At 41.9% G+C, this 26,666-nt stretch overlaps 1 protein-coding gene and 1 pseudogene across 3 annotated transcripts in view; one reads left to right on the forward strand and one right to left on the reverse strand.

Moving 5' to 3' along the window:
- The window catches only part of GPD2 (glycerol-3-phosphate dehydrogenase 2), a 134,674-nt gene extending 108,817 nt beyond the window's left edge, over positions 1-25,857 (reverse strand). The window contains exon 1 of one of the 3 annotated variants that reach the window (XM_045560144.1): positions 25,710-25,857. The gene's annotated coding sequence lies outside the window, so the exon portion shown is untranslated. Of the gene's footprint in view, positions 1-25,350; positions 25,642-25,709 lie in introns of those variants that run through there. The other 2 variants (XM_045560143.1, XM_045560142.1) reach the window with 2 other exon arrangements.
- On the forward strand, positions 9,301-10,469 carry LOC123644134 (annotated as a pseudogene).
- Positions 25,858-26,666: the final 809 nt, after the last annotated feature.

Genomic DNA, 26,666 nt, shown 5'->3' on the forward strand with positions numbered 1-26,666 from the left:
ATTAGTCAAACAGACCACATTAGTCTTGTGCTTCTTTCAGTCTTTTTGTCCTTTTCTAGCCCTATTATTGGGTTAAGAAAACAGATGACATTCTTTTGGCAGCACAAACCCTCTCTTAGATTTTACATGCTGTTACAGAATCTATTTCAGTAATTAAAATAAGAAAAAGCCCTTTACTTTACTAGAGAATAAACTGCCTACCAAACAATAGAGTTTAAAATGTCTGTGTTAACACTGAAATACATCATGCCTCTCATCCATACTGAACTATAACAAAGCTTTATAAAGTAACGGCAATCATGGCTGTTGAATACACATCCCAAAGTGTCTCATAAGAAAACAAAGTTCAGCCGGGCGCGGTGGCTCACGCCTGTAATGCTAGCACTCTGGGAGGCCGAGGCAGGTGAATCGCTCGAGGTCAGGAGTTCGAGACCGGCCTGAGCAACAGCGAGACCCCGTCTCTACTAAAAATAGAAAGAAATTATCTGGCCAACTAAAAATCTATATAGAAAAAATTAGCCGGGCATGGTGGCGCATGCCTGTAGTCCCAGCTACTCGGGAGGCTGAGGAGTAGGATCGATTAAGCCCAGGAGTTTGAGGTTGCTGTGAGCTAGGCTGACGCCATGGCACTCTAGCCAGGGCAACACAGCGAGACTCTGTCTCAAAAAAAAAAAAAGAAAGAAAGAAAACAAAGTTGACTTCACCATATAAATAAATCTACTTTAAAAAGGTTTAGATGCTATAAAATATTACAGAATCACTGTGAATCAAATGAAAAGTTTTTTTCCATAAATGGATGACAATGAACTTTATGATCAAAAGAAATGCACAAGAAAATTTCAATTAAATAACATGTTTATTTAAAAAAGGTGCTTCAGATAGTTGTTTCTATGTGCCTGGATCTTAATCAGAGTTATGTTTTATTCTTTTCAAGTACTTTATATTTTTATGAAATACAGCTCTATGAATTAGGAAATAGATCTACTGAATGTAGGCATTTTTCTTTGAAGACACAAAGTCTTAAGGAGCTTCAAGATCATTATTCTGAAATCTCTTTTTTTTTTTTTTTGGAACACACATATAGAAGGTATGAGACTTCTGTCCATGTGGAAGGTATTAGGTTTCAAAGGTAATAAACACAAACAAAACTGTTTAAAAAGCTGACTTTTTTTAACTTCAAAATGCCAGTGTCAATTGATTTTCTCAGCTTTTGTTCATCATTTTTATCACTGGATAAGAAAATGTACCAATTCTTTCAAAAATTCCAGTTTCAGTCACATTATATATGTCATTAAAAATGCATTTGGGGAAATATTTGCTGAGGATAGCTTAACAAATTCTGAGCTTACTAAGAAAACTGAGTTTTTATAATTAATTATAGCATAATAATTCCAGTTAATTTAATTTATTTACATTGTAACAGAAGTTCTAAATTTGACTATAGCTCTATTACAAACAGCACTACACAAATATTTAATGTATAAGCCGTGACTGAGAGTTATAATAGAGACCAAGAAGTATGTTGGGGTGGGGAGACCAGTTACTCTGCTTCCGTGAGATTGAGAAGATCCCCAGGAAACAAAACTAGCCACATTTTACATCCTGTAGTCTTTTTTTCTCCTATAGCCGGTTGAAATTTTCATTTAAAATTCACTCCTCTGGACATCTAATAATCCACCTGTACAAAAGGAACTATCATCAAAGAGTCAAATTACAGACACAATGCATATATGCAAAGGAAATCTGAGATGTACTATAGTCAAAATAATCATGCATCATATCATTTAGCTTAGTGATTACACTCCCTAAAAATGTCTGACCCTTAAGGAAATAATCAGACAAAAGGAGAGACAGACAGAAGTAACTCACGTTGCTAACAAAAACCCCCATTCAGAAGTATGTGAAAATAATATAACATTTTCTAAATGCTCCATCCCCTCCACCCAAAAAAAGTACAGAAAATATACTGCATTTTCCTTCACCTATGAAAAAGCAATGAGCAAAGTTGTATTTCTATCTGTCGTCTTGGCTAAAACAGCCTTGGTCATAAGATCTTACTCTCCCCACTTGAATGAGGAATCCTCTCCAAACCTCTCCTTTTTAGATTTTTCTTTTCTTCTTAAAAAGGGCTGGCACACACCCTAAGTGGAAAGCATTCAAGTACCATAGTCTAATCACTGTGCATAAGACACTGTGAACCAACCATAACATAACTAATATCACAGCATGTGACAGTCTAAAATTTGAAGAGCATAAATAAAGATAAAGAGTTCTATTCAGTATTCTCTATAAAGCTGTCATCGATTTAAAAAAAGAAAAAGAACTATATTCTTTCAATTCCCAAAACATCAGATTAAAAAAGAAAATCACCAGGGGGTGTTCTGGAAGGAAAGATTAGGGAGGCCTGCCTTGTAATTCTGTCTCTTCCACTAACTTGCTTTATTTTGTTTTCTTTTTGTTTTAAAATTTTTTCTTTTCTTTTTTTTTTTTTTAAGGCTAGTCAAATGAAGGAGGGGGAGTAGAGAAGGAACAAAGGAATCTGTAACTGGTTGTGACCAATTAGTTGTAAACACCACTGCACTCGGACCAGCCCACTAACTTGCTTTGTGATTTCAGGCAAATCATTTAAGGTAGCTGATCTTCACGCCAACTATAAATGAGGTACCCCTAAAATGCCTAATGCTATTTTAACTTTAAAATTTTATTATTTTATGATTTTTCTTCATTCAGTACGTATAGGGGAAAAAAAAACCGTCATGCATTTAAGGTGACATTCTTTCAATGTCTTATTTAATTTAGCACTGTTGGATGATAAAGGCTTGCATTCATTCTTTCATTCAATAATTATTTACTGATCATCTATCTTGGGCCAGGCACTGAGCATACAACTGAGAGCAAGCACAAAAATCCCTGCCTTCCAAGAGTTTACATTTGAGTGGAGTTCACAGTTTAAAAAAAAAAAAGTGCTAATCTCTTTTAGATTAAAATACCACATTTCAAAAATGCAAGTCACACTTTGTCTTCTTAAATAAAGAATATTAACCATGAATTCAATTATCGATGATTTAGAGCCATCCATAGGTACAGGCTATGATAGGGTGATGTCCTCAGGAATAGGAGAGAGAATATTATTAACCCCTTTACTATGTGGCCCCAAGTCACATACTGCTCCCCTGTGAATTCTTCCTCTCTCTGCTTTATAAAGTTTCCCTCTATTCTTCCAAACTATCAAGCTAATGCTAATTTTCCCTGCTGATCTTTGAGCTCTCCAACTCACTTATAATTTGTTACCACTGTGGATAGAAAAATGAGAGCCAAGTTAGATGAAACTGTGTTTCAAATACAAATAAACAGCTCTGAGCAAAGCAAAAGGAGCTATTATTAGCAGTTTAGCATTTGGATTTTCAACATTCTGGCTCTAACTATTCAGAGACCTTTTTCCCCCTTCCTTCCTGTGTTCTAGGTCAATGGAGCTTACCAGATAACTTCCGGATTTTGCTATACACGCTGTGGATAAAATAAACGACCCATGGCTCGTAGGAAGATTAAGAATTTCGAATCAGATACACGCACACACACACAGTCCAGGCCTTAGAAAAAGAAAATTCTTATTTTAATTCTGCCTCATCTGAACAGACCCACATTATCTTGAAAACATGTGGCAATGCTAGCTGCGTCTGCTCTAGAAACAATTAGAACATTTTTCTGTGCTTAGATTTGAAGAAAATCTGCCACTCCTTAAAAAACCTTCAAAATTCCTGGTTGGGAACTGGCTTACAAAAAACAAACTCACCTTCACCTGTGAAAGAGGAAGTATATAAAAAAGAAAAACAAAAAACAAAAACACACCATTAGCAAGGGAAGGTAAAAATTTGTACCCTCTTAGAAAATAATCAAAGCAAGAGTGCCCTTAAATACTCAGGAAAATATCACTCAAGGACCTTCCCAAGTAAAGCAGACGGAAGGAGGAGCCTTGGTTCATGCAACACGCGTTCCCTTGGCATTGGCTGAATGCCCACTAGGTCCCCAGCACTCTTCCAGGGGCTGAGAATCCCTCTGCTCTCACGGATTGAGAGAGACAAAAAAAAACATGTAAAGAAATTTAAAAATTGAATATTTTGAAAGTGACAAGTGCTATGAAAGAATATGATGGAACAGTAAGTTAGAGAGTAACTGGGGGCAGAAGGACTCTAGATAAAATCTTCATGGAGGCGATTTGGCAAAAATGTAATTGAGGAGGAAGAGCCACCCACCCACATGGGGATCTGAGCGAAGGGCCTTCCATGCCGAGGGGACAGGCGTGCAAAGACACGTAGCATGCATAAACATGGCCTCTTCAAAACCTGAAAGGCCTCTGTGGCTGCAGCAGACTAAATGACGTGGGCAGCGGGTTCCAGACAGGGCCAGAGAGCCAGACAGGTGCCAAGTCACACATGACCTCCTCCTAGCAAAGTCTTGATTCTGACAGGATAGAGACAAAAAGTCAATGGAGAGTTTTACTCCGTACAATGATACGATGGAATTTATGTTTCAGAAAGAAAAAAAGACCCTAGCCGCAGTGCGGAGGATGCCTTTTAGGTTAACAAGAATAAAAGTAGTTGTTGCTTCTCTAGGAAGGACAACATTGGCCACGTTCATAATGAGTAGACAAAAGTATGAATAAAGGACACAATGTGGAGAGGGGGAAAGAGTTAACAAATTACATGAGAAAACAGGCAAAAATGCCAACCACAATCAAAAACAGGATTCCATGGTAGGAAAACAAATGCTTCAGGGATACTCCTGGATATAAATATGTACTTAACTTACATACTTGAATGACCATCCCCCCCATTCAGTTTAACTAGCTCTTAACAAAGAACAGGGAGTATCTACTGAAAGAGCCTCTTCAATGCCAGTAGAAGAAGTCTTTTTTATATCTCTATTCCCCCTGGGCTGGGATTGTTTGCCAGTGACTTTTCTCCCCCTACAACTCATTATAACTTGAACTGATTTTGGACCCACACTGGAAAAGGACCCTAAGTCACATCCCAAAGGCCAAGGCACACAGAGCATTCCCACCAGCCACAGGCTGAGAAGCTAAGAGCCCTGTGAAACTTACTGACCCAGTTGAGTATAGATTTAATAGGCAAAAGAGACTGCATATGATTAATTAGAGTTATTTATATTTGTGGGCTTAAATCTTGAGGATGCTTGGGCTATCCTCATTTTATTTCATAATTTTCCTCCTGTTGGAGACTGAAGAGCAAAAGTCAATTGCCTGAGTGTTGGTATCACACTGGAAACTAAAGGGCTGTGCATTTCAATTCCAGCTCAACAAACGCTCCGGCTGAGCAGAGGCAATTCAGCAGACCCCAGTGGGCTAGGATCGCACTGTTGTCAGTCAAATCACATAGCTGATGGAAATCAGCAGAGTCCATTAGCAATTTATACTCAACAGCCTCTCTTCAACCATAAATTTGGAGATAATGTTTAAGACAAAATTGAGATCATGTTAAGAAAAACTCAAAGTTAATCCAAAAAATTTAGCCAACAGTTTGGCTATGTTCCTACTGTGACAAAGTCAGGAGACAAGTGACTAAGTGGCATGTCTAATAGGACTCCTGTCAAAACTCCAGGTTCCAAGATCAATGCAGAGAACTTCAGGCCTGACCTCACCCAGTGCACTTGTGCCTACTCCCTCAGTCATTAGTTTGGCAGCTGCCAGCAACATGGTTTGTTTTTCAGATCTCTGCAGAGATCACAGAATGGGCAGTCAGCAACCTGAGATGTCGCCACACCCTATGACAAGCTCAGCCTGAACAAAGCCACCGGACTTCCCTGGACTTCGGTGTCCTCACAAAAAAAATTGAGATGGTCTGTACGTTCCCTTTTGCATGGTGCTGCTGGACCCCATAACCCTGGTCTCTGGCACTCCTGAGCCCCTGCCATTTTTCCCAACTAAACTGGGGGGGAGATCACTCACCATGCCAAGTGACTGCCATTAACATCCCCTTACCCCACTTGGACTTGGAAAAGCAACATTTTCATGCTGATAATAATTATAAAAAAGTAAAGGAAGGTCTAGAAATAAGTGGACAGCCTTAAATAAGTTAGTCTAGAATTTCTTTATTGCTTAAGAGTTCATTCTTTCTGAGTTAATTACACTTTGGATGGAGGGGGAAAGATGGGGAAATAGACAAGTAAAAAATGAATTATGAAGAGAGCAAAAGTAGATAAAACAGTATCTGTGTATGTGCATATGTATGTGTTTCTGTTGTAAAGCATGTGCATACACACACAGACACACAGCAGCGAAGACTAGAAGGATGCATCCAAAATATTAATAATCACATCTTTGGATGGTAGGATTATAAGTCATTTTTATTTTCTTCCTTGTGTGCAGCATTTTCTAGATTTCTAAAATGAGCATGTATCCTCATTTGTATCGTGGTGAATAAAAAATAAAATGAGCATGTATTATCTTTATAATAAAAAAGTGTGTGTGTGCGTGCACATAAGAGAAAGGAAAAGTGAAAAAAAATTAAGAACTCTAAAGAGCACTGTGCAGATGGATAGCTGACATTTGACTAAATCCCATATCATCTGACCATTACTTGAGTGATTTTCCTGTTACACGACTTTTCTCATCTTTAATGAACTAGAGTGAAAGACCCTTATAGAAAAAGGAAAAGGATAGTTTGCCTTTACAATTTATTAGGAATCTTGGAGCAAGAACTGGAAAATGTCACAGAATTATCTACTTCGTTCTGAAGAACAGTCTCTGCCATAACTGGAATGAATTTGTCTTGAGCCTCGGACACAATAACTATTTAAGTCTGAGTTAAACTGCACCGTAACTAGTCCTACATCTTTAGTTATTGGACATTACACCCTCTCAGGGATTTAAAGTTTAACATAACATCGGAAATCCCAAGAACAAATCACACCAGTGACTGCAAAGCTGATCAAACTTCCTGGAACTGGGTAGTCCCCAAAGTTCAACTCCATAAGCATAGACTGTCTTCAGTCAACAACACACCCAGGAGGCCCCTCCACTGTGCCAGGCCCTAAAGGAAGTCCACAGATAAACAGAGAAAGGACAGACTATCCTAAAATGGGGACCAACATTCTCTCTCTCTCCCCACCCTATGACAATTCAGTGCTTGCCTGCAGGAACACAGCTACTTCTCTAGGGACAGACAGCCATGATCCTGCTAGTCACAGGGTGGTGTCCTTGGCATATTCATATGACACCACTGACCCATCAGTAGAACACTGACTGCAGAACGCAGCCAGTGTAGGGGTCTTCAGACACAGAGAGGCCTCAATTAAACTCCAATGTAGCCACTTACTAGCTGTGTGACTATGAGCTTTAGTGTCCTCGTCTGTAAAATCTCATCTATGTCACAAGTTATATTGAGAATTGAGATAATCTAAGTAAGTATAAAAATACATGTGCTATCGACAACTCCCATTGCTAACACGTGGCATTACTGAGTACCTACAACGAGCTCTGAACTCTTCACACATCACCCATAGTTGCACGTACAACTGGGATAACATAGAAGACCACAGTTAGAGGAGAGAACAAAAGCAGCCAATCTACTCAGGGCCACAACCCTGCTGTGGCCTAACCAGCACTTTGCTCTGACCAACCAAGTGCACTTAAGACTCACAGGGTGGGGAAATAAATCTCATCGTTTCCCTGAAAAAACATAGGCAGTCCTCTTCCAGCACTTCTCTAGCATCTCTCCCCAAAACAAACATCATCTCAAATAGAATGGATACTGTTATTTTGGAGTTTTCTATCAAAAATAAATTCCTATAAAGCCCAACATCTAACGCAGCTCTAGCCCCAGGTCACCGGTTACCTATTACGGAGGTCAGAGGGAGGCAAGCAGACTCGCACTGCAGGTCAGGCTCTAACCACGCAGAGCCAGTGTTTATACCTCTATCTCTAGTAGTCTGTTGGCAGAAGGAAAACACTCCCTATAAAAAGCCTGATCAAAGGTTTGTGGCCTGAGTTAACCCAAGTCACTGGGACAACTTTGACCCACAAGAGTGGTTTTTCGTCCTCTTTTCAGAATAGTACTTCCCAGTTTTATTTTTAGTTCAGAGACAGTAGGGACTTGCTTTCTGGCTCTATCACAAACTCTGGACATCATCTACCTTAGAAAAAATACTAATATAAAGCCAAAAAGCCATTGAAACAGTCAACTCTATGAGTCAGTTTTTTTTTTTTTTAAAGAAATCAAGCTATTTCTCAAGAATATGTCCCTCCCAGGATGATACCCTGGTCTCAGGATGTAAAAACATACACTGTGTCTTTGGTTAACCTTATAGCAAGAAATGGGGAACAAGGGTCAGTGACCCCATTGCAAGTGCCAAAGTGAGTCTTGCTTGGTCACTCATGCAGAGCATGCCAACCACAGACGGGAGACTACCATGTGCCCCAAACCACCTTTACCCATGCCACACAGTCCACTTCACTGCCCAGACTCCTCCACCACCTGCAGCCCATGCGGCCCTCCCCTTACCATCATTCCCTATCTGTCTGCACTAAAGAGTGACTCATTCCCGCCCCCTCATTTCACTATGCCCTTCCCACTCTCATTAGATTCATACTGCTGCTATCTGATTTACATTATCTCGATTCTTTGCCATGTATAATTAATCAGATAGTTCGAACAGGATCAAGGAAACCAATATTTGAAGAGACCTAAAGGAACTGGACTTTTAACCAGGGTTCCAGAAGATTCCACATGCCAATCCTGCAATGGTAAGTGGACACTGGAAAATGCCCAATTAATTACGCTTCAACACACCAGAAAACCACATTTGTTTGATATCTGTATTTTGGGGGGCATATCACTGAAAACATTAATGATTACAAATTCATCAAACAATGACGGTGGTGAGGAAAATCACTGGATAACTCAAGTAATAAAAGTCTCTCAGTAGCCAGGCATGGTGGCATGCGCCTGTAATCCCAGCTACTCGGGAGGCTGAGGGAGGAGTATCTCTGGGTCCCAGCAGTTTGAGGTTGCTGTGGGCTAGGCTGACGGCACAGCACTCTACCCCAGGTGACAGAGTGAGACCCTGTCTCAAAAAAAAAAAAAAAATACAGGATTAAGTCTGCCTCCCATCCTAACTAACTGCATGGACACCAATATTTTTCTGCACTCATCCTCTACTGCATCAGAACATTCTCCTCCACTATTGAAAAAAAAAAGGCAATATAGTTTAGATTTCTCAAAAGAAAAACAATATGTAACACAAATATGCACTGAATTTGCATTTATTTAACAAACACTGACCATGGGTAACTTGTGGTTTCTGCCTTTAAGAAACTAATAGCTTAGAGAAGACAACCCTGAAACAAGTAATACACAAAAGGTTTGGACAAGGTGCTAAGGGAGTAATTGCCCCTGAAGGAAAAAGAAGGTAGGAAGTAAGAAACACCACCAAGGGCAGGTTTGCAGAGAGGGCAATATTTTACCTTAATGTTGCAGGTTCCCCACGCCCAGCGTGACTATGAGCAAACACATGATGGTATCAGTGAACACAGCATTTTCAAGAACAGAGGGGTGTGGTCTGACTAGAGCACAGGTGGCAAGAGTAGGCATGAGAGAGGAGGTGCCGAGACTCACCTGGCAAGCCAGGTAAATGGCTGGAGATCTTTTCACCTTTCAAAGGAACCTGGACTTCGCCCAGTAGGCAAAGGACTGCCAATGAAGGCCTTTAAGCATATTTTTTTGGCTACATACTGTGTTATGAGGACTGTGCTGCTAGTCCATTTATACATGTTAAATTAATCCTCACAACATTCCTGGTAGGATTAGATAGAAGCACATTTGAATTTTAAAAACCATTCCTGGCCAGGCCTCGCGCACAGACACTGACCTGGCTGGGCAGTGAGCGGGCTGGGGTGGCCAGGTCTCCTCCAGGGAGCCCTCGATGTGGGTTGGGGCCCCAAAGAGCAGGCGGAAGCAGCGGTGCTGGCGACGGTGGACGCCTTAGAGGATGACAGCTTCACACTGTCCTCTGCCTCTGATGCAGATTTTGGTGCTGTGTTGGCTATTTAGAGGACAGCATCATGGATGACGAGTTCCACTTATTACAGAGAAATTTCATGGACAAGTACTACCAGGAATTTGAAGACACGGAAGAGAATAAACTCACCTTCGCACCTATTTTTAATGAATATATTTCTTTGGTAGAAAAGTCTAAGGAAGAATAGCTGCTGGAGCAGATTCCTGGATTTAACATGGTGGCTTGCACGAGGTTACAGCACCGTAAGGACGAAGTGCCTGGTGACTATTCCACAGGTGGCTCACATTTACAAATCTTCTGGCTTCTAAAGAAATGCTCTGGACGACAGAGCAGAAAAAGAAGGCCAGGAACTGGACTGAAGCAGTGGCTTAGTGGTGACTTCCTTGTGCAAGTCATCTTCTATACCAACTTCCCAGGACAATCTGTGGCACTAGGTCCAGCCAAGGGATGGGATCGTTCTGGATGTCACTGGCCCAAGAGGCCAATAGGCTCAGCTAATGATGCCAGAAGAATACATCTTGGAAAGACTGACTCCCTCCTGCATTCACGTAAAGTATTGATGGGTTAAAAACAAAATGACCTAACTCTCCTGGACCTGGTTCTCCTGAAACAACTTCTTGTATTCGTTAAACTTAGTACTCTCTCCTCCTCCAAACAGATCCTTTACTCAAGCGCTTCTGAGCGCTTCCAAGTCAGGCATTCCACCTGGGGGGGGCCCTTCCCCCAGCATATTTGAGCCACAGTGCTGCCCCCCAGCCTGATTTTTTTTAAGAGTAAAAATAAGAATCTGTACTGACTTTTCACTGGATATTCTGGTTTTAAAGGCTGAGCTACAAGCTATGTGTTTTTCTGTACTGTTGTATTGCTTATTAAATATTTTTGTACCAGGAGAAGAAAAAAAAAATTCCCAGCCCAGCATGTGGTGGCTCACACCTGTAATCCTAGCACTTTGGGAGGCCGAGGCAGGAGGATGACTTGAGGCTAGGAGTTTGGGACCAGGCTGGTAACGTAGTGAGACCCCCATCTCTACAAAATATTAAAAAATTAGCCAGATGTGGTGGCGAGCACCTGTAGTCCCAGCTGCCCACCAGGGAGGCTGAGGCAAGAGGATCGTCTGAGCCCAGACATTCGAGGTTGCAGTGAGCTATGATGATGCCACTGCACTCCAGCCCAAGAGACAGAGGAAGACCCCATCTCTTAAAAAAAAGAAAAAGAATAAAAAATAAGAAAAAACATTTCCTCATTCCTCATTCCCTGAAGTGTTGGGAGATAAGCTAAAAGGATATAAGTCTGGGAGCAGGAAAATGGGGAGACTGTTTCCAGGGAAATCAGGAAACTGGATGTAAACCCCTGAGCGTCCATACTAAGACAATGACAGTGGCAACAGAGGGAAGAGCACAGAGTCCAAATCCATTCTGGAGGGAAGACTGCCTCTGGAAGCAGCAGCCCTTAGCTCCTGCCAACCAGAAGGCCCCTCCCCAAGGGTTACATCACCATCCTGCCTGAGAAGAGGCCCCAAGAGTACCCCATGCTACTGGCCACTTAAGAGCAGTCCTGCAAGTAGTCCTTTATGCCCCAGCTGGCCATCGGGAGATGACCTGGGCTGCAGACACTCTGAGAAGGCTTTTGCTCACTCTTGGCCACTAAGTCAACAGGAGCTGCCACGCAGTCCGCAAACAATTTTCCCCCAGACATCACCAGGACTAACCCCAGCATGCTCCACAATCCTCTTCACCTCAGTCGTCACCAGAAACCAATTTGCCCCTTTCTCACCTTCCCAGATCTCCCTCCTTCCCTCCCATTGTGCCCTCTGGATTTCAAAACCTGTCCCCAGCAAACCGCATTATATTCTCTTCTCTGAATGTTCCTTTCACCAGGGTAACCCTAAAGCACTGTTCTCTCACTATCCCTTCAAGGAGAGGTTGCTTCTATTCTCACATTTAAGTCTAGTTTTAGACAGAATAAATAAGGATGGCTGTACCAGTTGCTAAAATATCAAAACATCTCTGAACCAGGTGATAACTAACATCTTTCCTGGGACTTCTTATAATGAAGAGATTAAAGAGTTAATGCCTAGCTTCACAAAAGGCCCCCAGCACCCTGCTCCTATGAAGGCCTGCGTCTGTAGGTTCCCATTTCAGTTGAGTGGTTAAATACTTTGAGTAACAACCCTGTTCATATCCCCAAAATCCCCCAACCTGGAGATGGATGGAGTGTCTCTCCAGTTCACCTTCCAATTTCTTCTCTATCCTCTTTCAAAACTCTTACCCATTTTGAAGTTCATGGCATTAGACTTTACTACCCATGAACTCTTCTTGCTGTCATGTCCACATGTTCTGTTGTTTTCCCCTCACCACTGATAACCTCAGCACCTGGCTGTTTCCCTTTCTGCACTCATCTCTGTCTTCATTCTTGCTGTCTTCTACGTCTACACGGAGGCTCCAATTCTTCAACCACCTCATCTCTGATGATCTGTTCTTCAACCCTACCTCAGCCACCCACTCTCATTATCATAACCCCTGACTTGGGCATCATGATTATTTGTGCTAATAGCAACTCTTAAGACTTCAGCTTCAAGCACCCCACAGGTGAACTCCACCTTCTCTATTTCCAGATCATCTGTTCTACAGTGGTATTTCCATTCTGGCGTCATGGCATTATCTGGCCCTCTAATACACTGACCCTACTATTTGTTTCACTATCAGTCACTTCTCTTTCTGCCTAGCTTAGGGTAAAGGTCCAGCATTGTAATCTTTCCCTTGCAAGCACTCTTAACTCCTCCACTCCTCTCTTCCTTCTTCTTTCTTCCCTGGTAAATCCCCAAACTGGTTAAGTCCACCTATCCACACCTCCACCCAAAGAACTAAAGAAACTGTCTACAGAAAAACGCATAACCACAACAGGCCTCAATTTACATTCAGGGCTGCAAATCTCTAATGGGCAATCCACATGGACCAGCAATCCTATTATTAAATGTTACCCCAGGATGTTTCCAAACTAGTCATTTCAAATCTCTCTTCCCAAACCTGCTTCACCCATTCTCACCCCAACATCATCATAGTTCACTAGGAAAGTAGAAGCAATCAGGTAAGAACTCCATCTTCCCACCACCCAAACCATGACCTGTCAGCCTCTGTACTCATTCTCTCTCTGCAGTCCTTTCTTTTACTACAAATCAAATGTCCCTATTTCTAGTAAAGACTAACCCTTCTCTCCATTTGTGCCCTAGATCTCATCTCTTCCTGGCTCTTTCAGGAATTTTACTCCTAAAATTATCCATCACTTTCTCTTGCCTTCCTTAGCTTCTTTTCTCTACTTAATCATTCTGTCAGCAAAGAAATCCACTGTATTATACTCTGGTTCTAACAAACCCTCCCCTGACCAATATCTTCTTCCAAGAATTATTCCACTTCCCTGCCTCCCTTCACAACAAAACTTCTTGGAAGAGTTGTCTGTAAGCACTGTCTTCATTTCCACAATTCAATCCAATAAGCTTCTGCCCAGCCTCTGTCCTAAAACTGTAAGTCAAATTGTCAAAATCACAAATGGCCTCATTTCTCTAAATGCAATCTCTATATTGGCATAGTAGAACCATCTCCTTTTTAAAACATTTTGAACTCTTAGTTTCAGAGGTACCATGTTCTCCTGGTTTCCTCCCTTCACTGGTAACTTTTCTTCTCTATAACGGCTGTTCTAATGGCTGGCTTCTCTATATATACATTCTCTAGAGGTAACTTCATCCAGTATCAAATACGACCCTACATGCAAATAACTCCTAGCTCTGTAGCCTCAGAATCTCCAAACTCCATTCATCTAACTGTCTAACTGACATCTCCAAAGAAATGTCTAATATGCACCTCAAACTTAACACAGCCAAAACAGAACACTAGAACACTTTCACCAGATTTTTTTTTTTTTTTTTGAGACAGGGCCTTACTCTGTTGCCTGGACTAGTATACAGTGATGTCATTGTTACCATAACTCATTGCAACCTCAAACTCCTGGACTCAAATGAACCTTCTGCCTCAGCCATCCGAGTAGCAGGGACTATAAGCGTGCATCATCATGCCCAGCTAATTTTTCTATTTTTTGTGGAGACAGTGTCTTGCTATGTTGCTCAGGCTGGTCTTGAACTCCGGGGCTCAAGTGGTCCTCCTGCCTCAGCCTCCTGAAGTGATAGGATTACAGGCATGAGCCACTGTGCCTGGCCCTAAAACAGAACACTTTCTATCTTCCCTCAAGCCTGCTTCTTTCCTAATTCTCCCCTAATGAATGGCCCAGCTGGTCAAGTAAAAAATGTAAGCTTTTTCTTATTCTTCTTTTCTCCCTCTAGATAGTTAATCTGTCAGTAAGTTCATTCAACTAACTCTATCTCAAAAATATACCCTAAATCTATCTACTTTTCATCTTAAATACAATGGTTGTCCATAGAACTATAATTTCACAGTTGGGCAACTAAAATAGACTCTTAACTGGACTTAACTGGAGTCCTACTTCTAATCTTTCTTCCCCCACTTCCCAAATTTCTGTCTGGTTTTAACATCCAGAACAGTCTTTGACAGTAATATCACCCACAACTGGTTCTTGGTAGCTGAAAAAATATTATATATTACAATTGTTTATGGCCCTCCGAAACTCAACTGTGCCCAAAAAAATCTTATTTCTTAGTATACAATACTCTCTTGCTAAGGATAAATTAGGTTTTTAATTAATTAATTTTAATTAAATTTTTCTTCTTGGATGAGTATAATGAAAAAAAAATTGACACTGTTTTACAGCAAAAGAGCATCATGTCCCACACTTGCAATAATCCTCTAATAGCATCTATCTCCTTAAAATGAAATCTAAACATCCTACCTTAGGTTACAAAGCCCTACCAGAATCTGGCCCTTGCTATTTTTTAAAGCTTCTCTTGGATACTGTGGTAGGTTGAATAATCGTGCCCAAAAGGTATCCTCAACATAATCCCTAGAACCTGTGAGTATTATCTGATATGGAAAAAAAAAAAGAAGAAAGAGTAGCAAATGTGATTAAATTAAGGATCTTGAAATAAAAAGAATATTCTGAATTACCAGGGTGGTCTCTAAATGCAATCACTTCATATCCTTACAAGAAGGAGGCAGAGGGAGATTTGACATATACAGAAGAGAAGACAATGTGACCGACTATACATGCAGAGATGGAAGTCATGCAGCCACAAGCCAGGAATACTAGAAGCCACCATGAACTAAAAAAGGTAAGGAACAGATTCTCTCTTAGAGCCTCAGAGGGAGTGTGGCCTGCCAATACCTTGATTTTGGCACAATAAAACTGACTTCAGATTTCTGGACTCCTAAACTACAAGAAAATAAACGTGGTTTTATGCCAAGAAGATTGTGGTAATTTGTTACAGCAGCCACAGGGCGCTAATGCAGACACCTCTCATGCTCAGCCACTCAGTTCCAGGTTTATTTCCCTTCTGCTGTCAAATTCATCAGGGTTACTGTTAGGGTTTGGCACCAGAGTCTCCCCTACCTGAAATGCTCTGCTCTTCATCTTTGCATGTCAAGCTCCTTCTGGTCATTCAGGACTCAGCTCAAATGGCAACTCCTCAGAGAAGCCTTCCCAAATCATTCAAATCCAAAATAATCATATAGCTCCCATCATCTTATATCTCTTCTTTATTTAATCACTATTGCTCCCCTCTCACTAGACTGTAAGCTCCACAAGAGCAGAAACTGTATCTGTTTTGTATACAATTATAATCCTAATTTGCAGAAAACTTCCTGGCATATATTAGGTGATTGGTAGACCTAATGAATGAACAGATGACGTAGGTGGTGAAAGAAAAGACAGTGGTGGTCTTCAATGAGAAAAGAAACAGCATGGGGGAGAAGGAGGAAGACATGACAAGTCCTGTCCCAAATGTGGCACATCCAAGTGGAAATGTCTGAGCTCAGGGAAGAGGTCTGGTTGGGGACATTGACTTGGGATTTACAGAATTTGTGGATATTGATAAACATGGTGCAATGAACATCAACATAAAGAAAACAGTGAACTAAGAACACACCCTGGGAATTCCAATATCAAAAGGAAAGAACCTGCAGAGAGGTCCATAAGGAGTAATCCAAGAGAAAACTAGGTGTCACAGTAGCCTAATGAAAATCCAGTTTCACAAAGGAGGGAATGAACAGAATCACAGAAATTTTAAGTAATAAAATCCCATTGATCTGACAGTCAGGGGTACACCAATAATAGTAACAAGAACAGATTCATCTGAGGTTGGAACCAGCTTTCCAACAGTTCTGGAGTGAATTGAAGGTGAAGAAGCAGAAAAATAACATATAAAATGTACTCCGAGGAGGTATAGCCTGAAGGAAAGGACAAAGTGAGCACGTAGCTAGAGAGGAATATAGGATGAAGGAACAGTTTTCATTATTAGTCTTGTTTATTTTGTGATGGGAGATTCTTGAGCATGCTTGTAAATATTTGAAATGTAGGTGGACATGGAGAAATTTTACACAGTAAGGTATCTGAATGGGTGGGGCATCCAGAGTATTGGGGAAATCATTAACTTTGGATAACCACTTCTAGTTGGGGGTTAATGAGGGAGTTGATGGATTCAGCCACAGGGAAAATATGGAAAGGAGAGCAAAATATTAAGTATGATATCTCTGTTTTCTCAATGTAATAGGATGTAAGGACACAGTGAAGGGGACAGCTAACTGTTTACCAGAAACCTGTATTCTCTTCTTCCTGGTCTCCCAGCTACACTACATTTGCCAATCTCCCTTGTAGATTAAGTGTCACTACACTAGAGACTTCTAGCCAGCAGTGTATGAGTGAAACTGATACATTCATGTCAAGCTAAGCATTTAAAAATTAGCTGGCCTTGGTGGCAGGCACCTGTAGTCCTAGTTACTTGGGAGGCTGAGGCAGGAGGTTTGCTTGAGCCAGGGAGTTTGAGGTTGCAGTGAGTTGTGATCATGCCACTGCACTATAGCCCAGGAGACAGAGAGAGACCCTGTCTGCTAAAAAAAAAAAAAAAAAAAAAAGACTAATTGTTCACTTCTTCCCTTTCACCTTCCACTAGCTGGATGTAATTAAAAACAAAGCTCTATGGGATGGCTGAATCACCAAATGGAAGAATCCAGAGTGCCTGAATCATCATCCACCAACCTTGTTTTTGAGCTTTTACCTATTTTCAGGTCTTTCTTCTAACAGTTTAGTCTGCCCTAACCACTAACAATCATCTTCTGATAAAGATATGTACAGGTAAGAAAAAAAAAAAAAAACCTCAAAGAAAATGCTGAAAGTTTGGAAAAACCATGGCCAGAAATGGAAAAAGGTGCTGTCTAGAACGAAGTAAAAGACCTGCCTCATGGCTAAAGCTGGAAAACATAAATTTGCATGTACCCCCAATCTGCATGATTGTTTTCATTTTTCCAATACCAAAGCAGACTGATACCAAGTTGCAGGTTGTTTCTACATACATGAAGACTAAGAAAATTTTAACAAAGCCATGAGTCCCTAGAAGTCAAATCACAAGGAATATTGTTTTAGACAGGCATGCTGGGCTATGTGTTCAACTGAGTGGCCACCACTGGTGGAAACTTTTGAACCACAGGGTAAAGTATTAGGAAGTGTAAGTCTTAAAAGACCAAGTTCAGTGAGTTGCACGGAGGAATCCAAAGTAGCAAAAATCAGGAAATACATTACATACATGGGAGTAGAAGTATCTCTTGATTTTATTATTTCTTTACAGTTTTCAAAGGAGTTCCTGCCACACCAGAAAATAACTACATATGTGGCTTTGAGTGAGTCACTTAACTTCTGGGCCTCTGCTCACTGATATAACAGAGCTCACTTGATACACGAAATACTATACACAAAGTGCTCAGCACACTGCCTAGAAAATGGCAGTTGCTCAATAAATATTTACCATTATTATTTATTATTAATATAAAAAAGATAGGATTGGGTTAAATCTCTAAGCTCCTTCTTATTTTAAAATTCTATGAATCCAGTAAGTGTCCCAGCTATTTAACGGTGAGCAAGGATGGGGCAAAGGGGTTAGTACTAGCAAACATAATGAAAGAAAAAAGTGAAAATATACTTATTATGATGGATTCTATGACCATAATCCTGGAGGGGGATACAAGGAATGTGGCATTCTCTGGATGTGAATGCGACACCTGGAGAGGCTGAGAGAAAAACCAGAACTCCAAGAAGTAAGTGGAAAAGTTAAACCAGAGCCCAGAGGTGAACACAACCTACTAGCCAAGACTGGCTTCCTCTTAGGCAGGACAAGAGTAATAAAACACTTCATGCTTTTTATGGACTTTAAATTCATGCAGCCCATTTTACAGAGGAGAAAAGTGAAAGTTGCAGAGACTAACCAACACCACACTTAAGTGACTGTAACGTGACTTCAGGGATGCTCAGAAGTAAATACTGCTCCCCAAAGTCTCCTTAGACCTAGCCAACATAAATGGTCCCCAAGGTTATGTTGCCTTAGAATCCAGAGACCTTTGATAAGGGTGACAAGGTAATTTTTATCAATCATCTTGTTATAAATTAATTTTCCAGATTCCTTCTTAAGAGATTGGATTAGGTGGGTAGGCGGGGAAGAAGGTGAAATTAGCAAAGAGAAGGGAGCCCTAGGAGGTGCTGAGCCCTCACTGGACATCAAGTGACCTCCTCATTGGGAGATTCTGCACTGATTTGCTGCAGGGATTCCTTTTATAATGTCAGTCCACCTGTAGTAATTTCTCTTCTCTCTCCTAAATATCCTTAAAATTTTAAAACAGCTATATGTGTAGGGAGAAAAGAGAGGTCTAAAAAAGATAAAGCTTAAAGTATCCAGCTGAATTGATTAGCTGAAATCCAACTGCCCCTGTGTCATCTGCAGTCCAATCAATCACAGCCAACCCATTCTTATCACTTATTTCTTGGATAATGAAGGGATGACTCAATTATGAGGCAATCATTCAAGCAAAACTATTTACTAGGTGTCATCCATGAGGAAGGCACTTGGATTAGGCATGTGAGGGCTATAAAACTATGTAAGATCCAGCCCTTGTTCTGTTTGACCTTCCAGGGGGTCATATGCATGTTTTCAAATAACTACAGCGCATAGGGGTCTATAAGGGACTTGTGAGTGGCACAGAAAGAGTAGTTGAAGGGTTTAGTAAATGTGTAAGACACTCTGACAGAAGCAATGAAGTAAAACCTCATGAAACTGGCAGCCAGTGGTCAAGACTCTCAAAGATTGGCAGGATTTCAAAAAGGTGAAGTAGAAGGAAGAGCATTAGCATAGGGGCAGCAGTAGGGATAAGATAGATTTAGGGAATTTCCAGTTAGTCCAATTTGGCTGGATCACAGAGAGGATAAGGGCAGAACAAGGGCAGAACTGTACTACCTGGGGCAAGACTGGAGAAGTCCATTAACTCCAAGACAAATATTTGGAACTTTATCCAATAGGCCACAGTGAGGAAGGGTGGAGCAGAACGTGACATGATCAAAGCAGTTTTGGCATTACCACAATGAAACAAAACATCCTTCCTTTATTCAGTTTAAATAAAAGGAAAATGACTTTTGAAACCTAGTACTTGGAACTGTATTATTTTTATCACTTCTGAAGTATGTTTAGAAGCTTATTGTGTTTTATTGAAATAAAAATGGCATTAGGCCAGATGCAGTGGCTCACACCTGTAATCTTAGCACTCTGGGAGGCTGAGGCAGGAGGATCTCTCAAGGTCAGGAGTTCGAGACCAGCCTGAGCAAGGGCAAGACCCTGTCTCAACTAAAAATAGAAAAATTAGCCATGTGTCGTGGTGTGCGCCTGTAGTCCCAGCTACTTGGGAGGCTGAGGCAGGAGGATCGCTTGAGCCCAGGAGTTTGAGGTTGCTGTGAGCTAGGCGGATGCCTTGGCACTCTACTCAGGGCAACAGAGTGAGACTCTGTCTCAAAAAAAAAAATAACATGACATCCTGATCAAAATTTTCCTAATATGTTTACCTTGAACATAAACTTTTGTTCCTCATATATCTATAACTACCTGAAGTTTCTCCCTTGCCTTAGTGGTCACCAGAGGATATAAGGTAAGTAATAAAGCATTCTGTACATGTCACTCATTGTCACCAAGCCATTCTCAGAGGCCATTTCATTTGACAGTAGCAGCTTCTATAATATAAATCTGACTTGCAGAAAACAGTCTCTCTTATAGTTTGTGGGGTTTGTTTTTCCCTCTATAGTAAAACTTTTTATAGAAAGATATATGTAGGCAATCAATTATGAGATTCCAAAAAGGACATATCACTATTTAAAAAATATAAGGCTTAAAAAATCTAAATTAAGCAATCATTGTTGTAAAAGTACCCACACTTTGACAATATCTCACTGATTAAAAAAAAAAATACAGTACAGGAGTAATTATTTTCTTTTGCCTGAATAATTAAAAGTGTCCCCAAATAATGTCTAAAAGTTTTGATAATATATATGTAAAGAAGAAACGTTCCTCTACTCACAACACTTCTGACACCAAATGTGTGGGGTTTCCACATCAACCAATTCTCTAATTATCTGGGGACATCAACTGAATGTCTTATAATTCAATTCAATTCTAACACTAACTGCCCAGAACTAGTGCAGACCCCACAGGTTAAGGGCTCAGTCCCACAAAACTGCCCCCCACTTCATATGCCAGTTGAAAATAGTGAGTCTCAGAAAATCCACACTCCTATTGGATTTGGCTACAAATTGGGGGTTCCCAAACCCCCTCCTCAGATTGGATAATTTGCTATAACAGCTCACAGAACTCAGGAAAACACCTTACTTAACGTTTACCAGTTTATTACAAAAGATATTGCAAAGGACACAAATGAACAGCCACAGGAAGGTACATAGCACAAGGTAAGGAGAATGGGCACAGCGCTCCCATGCCCTCTCTGGGCATGCCACCCTTCCAGCCCCTCCGTGTATTCCCTAACTGAGAAGCTTTCCAAACTCCATAATTTAGTTTTAATGACGGCTCCATTATGGAGGCATGATTGATTAAATCATTGGCCCCAGGTGATTGACTAAATTTCCAGCCCCTCCCCTCTCCCCAGAGGTCTAGGGTGAGGCTGAAAGTTCCAACCCTCTAATCACACACATAGTTGGTTCCTCAGGCAACCAGCCCCCATTCCCATCCTGAAGCTAACTAGGGGCCCACCAAGAGTCACCTGTTATCTCATTAGTATAAAAAAGACACTCATCAATCCTGAGATTCCAAGGGTCTTAGAAGTTCTTGACTCAGGAACTAGAGATGAATATATTTCTTATTATTACATATCACAATATGTCACAATAATTTTTTAGTTGAGAGGGACACATCTATTAACTAATTTTTTCCCACTAATTTTGTAAACTAATAGAACCAAAGCTTAACCTAAAAAATTAGAAACCATGTTTTTGCTGCATAAATCAGAAATCTGATTTTAAAAGAACCAACCTGAAATTCTCAACTGAAAAATGGGAAACAAAAGCACAAGTATCATGTAGGAAGAAATACACAGCCCAGACAAACCAGTAAGAACCTCTAACGAAAGATGAAATCCTGGAAAACAAGAAAAAAAAAAAAAATTTAAAAGAACACATTCATATTTATGTCAGGATACAAATTAAAATTCTAGACAAACTCTGACCCACAATCATTATCTAAACATCCTAAGGTATTCAAACCATCAACATCTCTTGCTTCCTTTTTCTTAAATGTTCCGGAGATCAATCCCTGGTCATATATTACAGGAAGAGGTCTAGTCTAAAGTTGGCAGGGATTTCCTGGCTTGGAGCCACATTGGCCTTTGTCTCTCTCAGTTGGAGTTGAATTTGAACATATCTCTCTCTCTCTTACATTTCTTTCACCCATCAGGTCAACAATTCGAAAACAAGGTCATGTAAAACACAGCCTTTGTTAGTTTCTTCTTTCCCTAACACACCACTTCCAAATTTTCTTCTTATCTCAAAGGTGATAAGACATGGTGGAATTATCTAAGTATTTTGATGAGCAATTAAAACCTACTTTATCTTCTTCCTTTAGCTCTATTAAGTCCTTCCCTATCTCCCACAGCCATAATCCTGAACTTAGCTAATCTTGGGGAGTCACAGCCCTGATGACTAATAATTTTCCCCTGACAACTCAGATAAAAAAATATATTCCATTGTCACAACTGGATAGACTAACAGGCAGGCCATCTGACATATTTTTAAGCAAGTGTGTTAAAAGTGTCAAGAATAAAGAATTATAATTTCTAACACCAATTCTGGGCTTTAAACTTTAGAGACAGACTGAAAAGTATTATTTCGTGCACATATATAATTTTATTGAAAATTTCTCATAATTTTCCACAGAAAGATCATTTTTGAGAGTTCATGATTGTGTTGGCTTTTTCATACAATGAAGTACAAAACAGCAAACACTCTTTAAACATAGATGATCTTCTGTAATCTCCAGGAAACTTAAATTCTCTGTTACTGAAGTGACATTCCCTTCACCAGGAAGCTGTCTCCAACTATTAATTAGTTGAGCCTGTATTAACCTCTCCCTTCCATTACCACATCAGTTATAGCCAACATCCTGCCACTGGGTAAACGATTATGTAAGATCTTATATTGGTCTCCAGTTGTTTTACATCTATATGTTTTACCTTGTTAAACAAACTCTAAGTTTCTCAAAAGAGGATAACCATACTTTTTCTTCATCTAGCACTTACTATATAATGCTGCACAAGACTATAGAAAACTTCATTTAAGAATCCAAGTGCTACACATAATTTGATTTCCAGTGCTCTTTCTCAAGTGTTGTTTCTGTACTTAGGACAGCCCTGTGAGTCCGGGCGTTGACAAGTAGAAAGAGTCAAGTTTTGGAAAACCTAATCAGAAGCATTGTTGCATTCAAAAATTATAAAGGAGAAACTGGATAATGACCCGGAAATTGTTTCCTTTCTCTAATGACCATAGCCATCACTAATTCACCTCTCCCCACGCACTCAATCCCTCCACCCCAACACACACACACACACACACACACACACACACACCAAATTAAAGGCAAAAAGGACTGGATAATTCACGTACAACATGAAAGAGCTGAATTAGCAAGCTAACTCTATTCTTTGCCCAAATTTTTCTATTTGAATGTAAGAAGAAAAAATATAAGAAAGAAGGAAGCTAATATTTTGAAGTCCACTACCTGGATGGTCCATCATTCGCAATTGTACACGTCATATGTCATTATCCACATCTTACCAATGAGACAATTGAGGTTTCATGAGTTTAAACAGATTAACTAAGGCCAAAGTCTTTGTTTTTCTCTCCTAGTACACTCTGCTAGATCAGTCACTTATGGAGAAAACATTTATTGAGCACTTGTTATAAGCTAGTCACCACCCTAGGCATTAGAGATTTGAAAGCGTGTGAGACAAGCCAGGCATGGGGGTTCATGTGTATAATACCAGTACTTTGGGAGGATGAGGCAAGAGGACCACCCGAGGTCAGGAGTGTGAGACCAGCCTGGGCAATACAGTGAGATTGTCTCTACAAAAAATAAAAAAATAGCCAGGCATGGCAGTGCACGCCTCTAGTCCTAGCTACCTGGGAGGCTGAGGCAGGAAGATCTCTCTGAGCCTAGGAGTTCAAGTCTGTAGTGAGTTTTGACCGCACCACTATACACCAGCCTAGGCGACAGAGCAAAACCCTATCTCTTTAAAAAAAAAAAAAAAAAACAGAGAAGAAGAAGAAAAGAAAGTGTGAGAGACAGACCAAGCCCTACTCTCCTAGAACTTATATTCTAATGGTGAAAGGCAGAAAACAAATAAATAACCAAACAGGACAGTTGTTAAAGTTACAATAGATTGCCAAGATGGGTAATGCACAATGATAATGGCATCTTTTCAATATAATTAGATTAAATAGTTACAAAAATCAAAAGGGGGGAGTAAGACCCACTGACAATTGGTAACACTGTGGCCCCCTTGTCAATAACTGAACCAAGCCATTGCATCTTTTAATAAATCAGAAGGAGAGAAAAGAAAGCAAAACTCTAAGGCTGCTTAGAATTTCTTCATAAAGTGACTCTGAGCTATCAGAACAGACTGTTACAACAATGTTGATTCTCAAGCCCCAAAATTCCATATTTCAATCCACTATTCACAAAAATATTGCTGCATTACTTGAAGAGCTGTTTTGTAAAAATCCAGGGAGTGTTGTAACTTGACATAAAGCCCCTGTGAGAAATGAGAAACACAGGGGGATTTCAACATCCACATCACAAGGTTCCCCAGGCTGCACAGGGTATCCCTTGGGCAATGGCACCCAGCTGTCATGGATGGCCAGCAAGAACTGTAGGACTCAGAGACTAGAGTGGTCATTAGCTACCAAGAAGTGCCCGGCCCCAGCGTGACAGCTGCCAGTATCCTCCACACTCCAAAAAGAAAGTTCACATCTCTTAAACTTGGAACATAACGCAAAATACTAAGTTTTGTTTTAAGCAATAGAGACTCAGTGTGACTTACCAACTTCCTTCCCTCAGCTTTTCTATACAACTGTAAGTTGACTAAATTTGCTGCTAGCTATTTCTATAGCAGACTCCTATGATATTTATCATGTTTGCTGTGATTCGAATTGCCCATGTCAATAACACTTAGTGAGAATTTGTGTTTGTAAATCACTTTAGAACTCAAGGATGGCTGTTCTGGGAGTTAATATTCCTCTACACAAGGTGGAAGCCAGACTAAAGACCATCTGCTATGAGGTACATACACTTTCATTCACCCAGCTACCTTCCTGCCAAAACACTTTGCATATTTTTGCTCGTAAAAGTTAGTAAGTGGGGCGTAGAGGCTGTTTTAAGTTCATCAGTGTACACCTTCCACTTCCTCCTAGGACAGTCACACTCCAGCAACTGAGTTTCTCAAAGAAGCCTCAGCCCTCTTCCAGAATCGTTCCCACCCTCGTTTCAGAAAAGAGCAACCGTCCTTCTTATCAGACTAGACAGTTTCCCAAGCTAAAAGTTTGCATAAACTTTCAATGAGATACCAACCTTCGCCCGAAAGTCCTGCCACTTTACTAGGTGGATTACAAACGTATTACACCCTAACCCCCTCAACAATGTCAACAGATAAACCCTAGATAAGAACGAGTCCATCTGTCGGTGGAGAGAAATTCTAAATCTTTCCCCAGTTTCCCGCCACCCCCTTACGGCAACACTGGAGTCCCCGAAGACTGGCCCGGGTCAGAAAGGGGCCCCTCCCTCTAGAAGCCTGGGGACGGGGGAAGGGGTCTCTCAGTACACACCTGAGATTTATCCTCAAGCGCGAGGGGACAGCAAGCAAGAGCACCCGGTTCCTCCAGCCAGGGCGGAGTCTGCCTCCCCCCAGAATCGGAGCCTCGGCCCCGGTGCTCGCAGCGAGGCGCGTGGGGATGTCACCCGGGCAGGCCGGGCCGGAGTAACCCGACGCGCCCGGCGACGCCGCGCCCCCGCCTCCCCCGCGACTTCCTCCTCCGCCTCCTGCGCCTCCTCCCTCCCGGGGCTGAGCCTGGCGACGCGGCCACACCCGGCCGGGATCCCTCGGCCCCGGCTCCCCCGGCCCAGCCGGGAAACACGGAAGTGGAGGCGGGACCCCGGGCCGGGGTTGGGGGGAAGCGCCGCGAACCTGCGGGCGACGAGCCAGCGAAATCTCCGCCGCCCGATGAACGTGACTGCACGGGGACACGGGGACACGGGCCCCGCCGGGTGGGGCCGCGCCGCGGCGGACGCGATGACCCTCTCCCCAGGCTGCAGTTTCTGCTTTGCGCCTTGGCCGTGCCTGACTGGAGACCCGAAAGCCTCGGTTGGGCTAGGCCGGGGGAAGACGGTGGCGGTGTCCGATTTCCTGTGCCCTCCCCCGTGCGCCTGGGAGAGGGGAGACGCTGGCCGCCTGCACGCTGGCGGGACTGGCTTACCTGAGGACGGCTCGTCGCCCGCCCGGGGTCTGGCCTCCCCTACTCCGCGCTCCCGGGCAGGCGGGCTTCCCTGGGCCTAGAAACGCGTCCGGGAGGCGGGCGGACCCCTGGGACCCCGCGATCAGAGCCCAGAGCCCTCGGCCCGGCTCCCCGCGCGCGCCCAGGAGCCACGCTAGGCCTCCTGGCCACCCGCCTGAATGACCGCGCGGGGACCCGCGGGGAAGACCCAGCCCAAGCACCGGGGTGCGGGAAGCCGAGCACGGGCTCCTCCAGCCCAGCCTCGCACAGGTGGGGGGAGGCGGTGAGCCCCGGCGGCTGAGCAGCAGGCTTCCCACTTGCACCCCCTCAAAACCGACCCTGCCCACTGAGCATGCCCAGCTCACTTGTTGGCACTGCAAGGGCTAGGGGAGCCCAAGGGGACCCAAGGACTGCGCAGACTGGGTCAAATGGACCCCACTTATTTAAGGGACTTCCTCTGAAGACTTCTGGGTGCTGTACTAATAAGGTTTCTACCGTAGTATTGGCAAATACCCAATATTTTCCAATATTGGGTATTGGAAGGGTGGAGAGGCCTATCAAAGGTAGCCAAATTAGTCTGAATAAAAATCGCAGGAGTGTTTTATAAAACCAGTTGTCATTTATTTAATGTCCTTAAATACCGCCGAATT

The sequence above is a fragment of the Lemur catta genome, chromosome 8, assembly GCF_020740605.2.
Source record: "Lemur catta isolate mLemCat1 chromosome 8, mLemCat1.pri, whole genome shotgun sequence".
Classification (NCBI taxonomy): Eukaryota; Metazoa; Chordata; class Mammalia; order Primates; family Lemuridae; genus Lemur; species Lemur catta.